Below are 5,615 nucleotides of genomic sequence, written 5' to 3' on the forward strand. Positions count from 1 at the left end.
TTGAATGTTTATTATCTAAGTACTTACCTAAGCTAGTGACTTGTACTCAACATGTCATGTTGAATGTTTATTATCGAAGTACCTACCTAAGCTAGTGACTTGTACTCAACATGTCATGTTGAATGTTTATCGAAGTACCTACCTATGCTTGTGACATGTACTCAACATGTCATGTTGAATGTTTATCGAAGTACCTACCTAAGCTAGTGACTTGTACTCAACATGTCATGTTGAATGTTTATCGAAGTACCTACCTATGCTTGTGACATGTACTCAACATGTCATGTTGAATGTTTATCGAAGTACCTACCTAAGCTAGTGACTTGTACTCGACATGTCATGTTGAATGTCTGTTATCAAAGTACCTACGTAAGCTAGTGACTTGTACTTGACATGTCATGTTGAATGTTTATTATCTAAGTATCTATCTAAGCTAGTGATTTGTACTCAACATGTCATGTTGAATGTTTATTATCGAAGTACCTGCCTAAGCTAGTGACTTTAACTCAACATGTCACATTGAATGTTTATTATTGAATTACCTACCTAAGCTAGTGATTTGTACTCAACATGTCATGTTGAATGTTTATTATCGAAGTACCTACCTAAGCTACTGACTTGTACTCAACATGTCATATTGAATATTTATTATCTAAGTACTTACCTAAGCTAGTGACTTGTACTCAACATGTCATGTTGAATGTTTATCATCGAAGTACCTACCTAAGCTAGTGACTAATACTCAACATGTCATGTTGAATGTTTATTATCTAAGTACTTACCTAAGCTAGTGACTTGTACTCAACATGTCATGTTGAATGTTTATTATCGAAGTACCTACCTAAGCTAGTGACTTGTACTCAACATGTCATGTTGAATGTTTATCGAAGTACCTACCTATGCTTGTGACATGTACTCAACATGTCATGTTGAATGTTTATCGAAGTACCTACCTAAGCTAGTGACTTGTACTCAACATGTCATGTTGAATGTTTATCACAGTACCTACCTAAGCTAGTGACTTGTACTAACATGTCATGTTGAATGTTTATTGAAATACCCTACCTAAACTAGTGACCTGTACTCAACATGTCATGTTGAATGTTTATTATCGAAATACCTACCTAAGCTCGTGACTTGTACTCAACATGTCATGCTGAATGTTTATTATCGAAGTACCTACTTAAGCAAATGACTTGTACTCAACATGTCATGTTGATTCACAAATAGCTGACGACCTAGAAACAAGACACATATAATGCCATTTGTTTTTAACTTCCTACTTTTTGCAGCAGTTTTCCAAGTGTAGATGATATCTGTAAATGCTGTGGTATATTTATTTTACTGGTGGTTTATGTCTGTTTCTTTGTGGAGTTTCATGTTTCATTTTTTCTAACAAAAAACACCGCATACCACACAACAAAAATGATAAAAAAAAACAAAATAGTGGTCACCAGTAGAGTCTTCTTCCTTCCTCATTAAGTGCAGAACTTCATCAGAAAAAAACTCTAATCAAACAACTGCTTATGTAATCAATCAAGTATCACCGTCTTGTGGTCAATTAGCAAATTGTATGTAATTCTATGTACAATTTAAAACATTTAAAAAAAAAAAAAAACATTCCACTACATATGCCTCAAGTTCAGTCATTATTTATTTATTTGTTTAACATTTGTTTACCAGGAAAGTCTGACTTGGAACGAAGCCAATTTTCAGTGGAAGCCCGGGGAGAAGTGCTCCAGATGCATGTCTTTGTGACATAGGAGGAAACTGGAGTACCCGGAGAAACCCAAATAAATGCAGGGAGGACATGCCACCCCAGCAGAGAATCGAGCCAGAGAACCTTTTGCTGTGAGGTGGCAATGCAATTCCTGTATCACTGTGTCATCCGCATTATAAATTCGTAAAGCATCAACAATAAAAAGAAAAACATACATTACACTTATATACTATCACCTTTAAGCAATAATAAACTGTTAATACAGATTTTTATCATTAACTCCTGGCTTGTTTGTTGCATTTAATAGGAATTCCCAGTATAATTCCTTTATTTCCAATTGTGTATGTATCCCAGTTCCCTTTCCTAGCAAAAGGGGGAACCTTCTCTAACATAAAAAATATGTTTTTTTTTTTTTAATTCTGACATTCAAAATGCTTACTCAAGGTATTGAAATTGATTCCTCTAGAGACTGCACAAACATGCTGACATCTTTTTCTGTGAGCATTTCCAGTTTTGCTGACATAAAACACTATAGGTCAAATATTGGGTGAGACGTACTACCCCATTGGCACTATTTAGTGCTTTTACCTTAGGGTAGGTAGAAAGTGCAAAATGTATTCCCTCAAAAATAAATCTACATCAATTGCAACTTCCACATTTCATCATTCATTTATTAGGTATACAATTTTTCACCTGCTTATGTTGTCCTTTTTCCAACAACCTTTTCAAATTATATGCATTTTTGTGAACCAAACATGATCCTTCTAAAAAGAATGAAGGCCCTGGGGATCAATTACACTTCTCCAATTATTTTCTAAAATGTTTCTAACGTCCCTGATAGCACTGCTATACTCACACACCATGGCTTCACAATATTTTTTCCCCTTTGTGTTATTATTACTTTTCCACTCAGTTACTTTTAGTAAAGTTTTAACTTTTCAGAAAACAATAACATCTGAAATGTACAGAATTACATAACCAAAAAAAATCAATAGAAAAAAGGAATATTAAAAAGCAACAAAAACAATTATTTACAAAAAATGTCAAAAAGTAATAATTATTTAAGTATTAACAACTGTTTATCTCGCAGTTCTTTAAAATAGCATTATTACTTTGATGTTATTAATAAATAAGACCCATATTCAAAACTGATTCTGGTCTTCCAGAAGTTATTTGTTTCATAAACTCCTTTATCAATTCAGAGGGATACAGTCTGTCACTAAACATCTTACTAAAATGATTCCATTCCTATAAAAAGATGTTATCATCTGATATTAACAGTGACAGCTAATCATTTGTCCCTTCTAGACATTTGTTTTCTGACACTGTGGATGATAACTGTCATAATGTAACACAGAATTAGGATGTGTTTCCTTTCTATAAATAGTGTACGTAAATGTTTTAGTATCCCTATTCTTAACATCAAAAAAGCAAATTCACTGTGCATTAAACTCTCCCTTAATGACAAAAAACTGGTTGATTTGTTTATATATTGCAAAAAAAAAAATCAATAAGTGTACATTTGTCTCCAGACCATGAAATAAAAATATCATCAAGAAAATAAATGTATAGATTAAGACAGAAAATCTGGAAGAAAAAAACATCTCTCAGCACCACAGCACAATATTAACAAACACAAGGGCAGACGAAGCTGCTATTGCTACTCCTGTAATTTGTTTAAAAAAATAATTTTCAAAAAAATATGAAGCTGCTTGACAAACCAATCTCCACATTTTGTACCCATGTTTATAGACACCTGTTTGAAATCAATGCCCTGTGATAAAACTTCATTGAACCGTTTTAGACCAATGTCACATGAAATGACTAAAAAGAGCTTTAACATCAACTACTAAATGAGGCAAGGTATCATCATATTCAACATTGTGTACTTTCAAAAAATCTCGTGTCTCTTTCAACACAAATGTTTTGTTATGAAGAAATTCTTTTAAAAAAATCCACAGATTTAGCAACTGGTCCAGTTTTAGATCCAGCAGTTGCAACAACAGGCCATAATGTTATTTCATTATATAATCATTTTTTTATCATTAGACTTGTTTGATGAAGCTCAGTAGTTAATGATTAAAAGGTGCTTATTTTTATTAAAATCCTTTAACTCTTTCTGGCGGCCACTTTTTTTTCATTTTTTTCTGTTAAAGTGTAAATGAGACTGAATTACATTCTCACAAAAAGCTTTAGGCAAGAAATTAATAAAATATAATGTTTGATGTGAGAAAAAACATATACCAGATATTATGACATTATATATTACATTATGACAGAGTTTAGAGATAACATAGCCTATGTCTGCCAAACTCATTGCAATGTTATCACTGAAATCAAAAGAATATTTGATTGGTTTTATCAGCTTCTAAAGTTACAACTACATCTACAGAAACACATTTTGCACATCAGCCTTTCTTTCCTAAAGGTCATATTCATCATCTGTGTATCGTGACATGCTTGCTTATAAAGGTCTTCGTCCTGTACTGTGTTTAACGTCTTTAACTAACCACGCCCTGTGTTGTGCATAGTGTATAAAACTTCCTAATCTCACCACTATCCATACTATTTTATTGGTGTCCATGCTCTGACTCTATGAAAAATTGTACAAAATTATGTTTTTGTAACACATTTGTATTCTCCCAGAATAAAAATCTGAAACTGCTTAATTGTGTCCGCCATTGTACTTCAGCTAAACAACAACAAAATAAATCCTAATCAGATTTTTCTTCAGCAGTGTGTAGTATACCGACCTAATTATCTGAAACATTTATATCTGCAGATAAGAGCCTTTTGTAATTTATGTTTACATTGCAGATTATTCCGGCATGCTGGTGTTAGTTTTAAAATAGTTTTACATCAATTATACTTCCAAAAGAAGTTCCTGTAAGTGTTAGGCTGTTGGCATTTGTGGTTTTCAAACAGTATAACATGGTCCTCAGGGTAGCAAGCCTGCTGTTTTCTAAGCTTGGTTAATAATTTGGGCAATAAATTTGTGTCTGTTGCTGGAACAGACAGCCATTTAGCTTTTTCAGTGGCACAATGTAGTTGGTTTTTGGGTCAGTTTTGTGAGCATAGTTTATAGCAATGTAAAATAACCAGACTGGGATCGACGTCATGCAATGACTTTAATGGAAAAATGGACAGTCAGTAATCCAAAGAACAAAAACAGAAATCTCTAAGCGCTTTCACCCGTATATACCAAGGGCATCATCAGAGTAAATTCACAACCTTTTCCAACCTCTTTTATAGCTAGTTTATAGCAATGACTGGGAACACATAGTTTTGGTAAGAATACATTCTTTTATAGAGACTGTCTTGCCTCTAGTGATAGTAAGTGCGAGCTGCTATATGCATGTTTGATTTGACTAACTATCTTGTCTGAATTATTTTCACTGTGGCATTTAAAAGACACAACTGTATAGGTTTGCTTAGGAAGTGTTCGTGAGTCTCAGAGGTTTAGCAAGGTATGTGCTGTAAACTTTTAACTTTAGACCATGCCAGAAAGTCAAAAGTAATGGACCAGCACTAGCTGAAAGATTAAATAATAGTTAATATTAAGAACATAAGGATATAGAAGTACCCTGAAAACAAAGGGTATAGAATGGAATAATTCATTCTAGCAGAAGTGGTACAAGCTACAGGGTCCAATCACTTTCCAAGTAAAGGGCTGGTCAGGGTTCCATACTGGCAGTTTCTACATATAACTAGCTAAGTATTAGATATCAGAGACTAAAAACTTAACCAACTGAAAAAATACAAAGGGAATAATGAAATAGTTGATAAGTATTGATAAATACTCAGTGACCTCAGTAGGATGGTGATAAATAAAAATACCTAGACTCTGTGACTGATACACGTATTACTCACAGGCCTTTCTCTGTGTACACTATTA

Source organism: Protopterus annectens, chromosome 15.part0, assembly GCF_019279795.1.
Source record: "Protopterus annectens isolate FY-2018-M chromosome 15.part0, PAN1.0, whole genome shotgun sequence".
Taxonomy (NCBI): Eukaryota; Metazoa; Chordata; order Ceratodontiformes; family Protopteridae; genus Protopterus; species Protopterus annectens.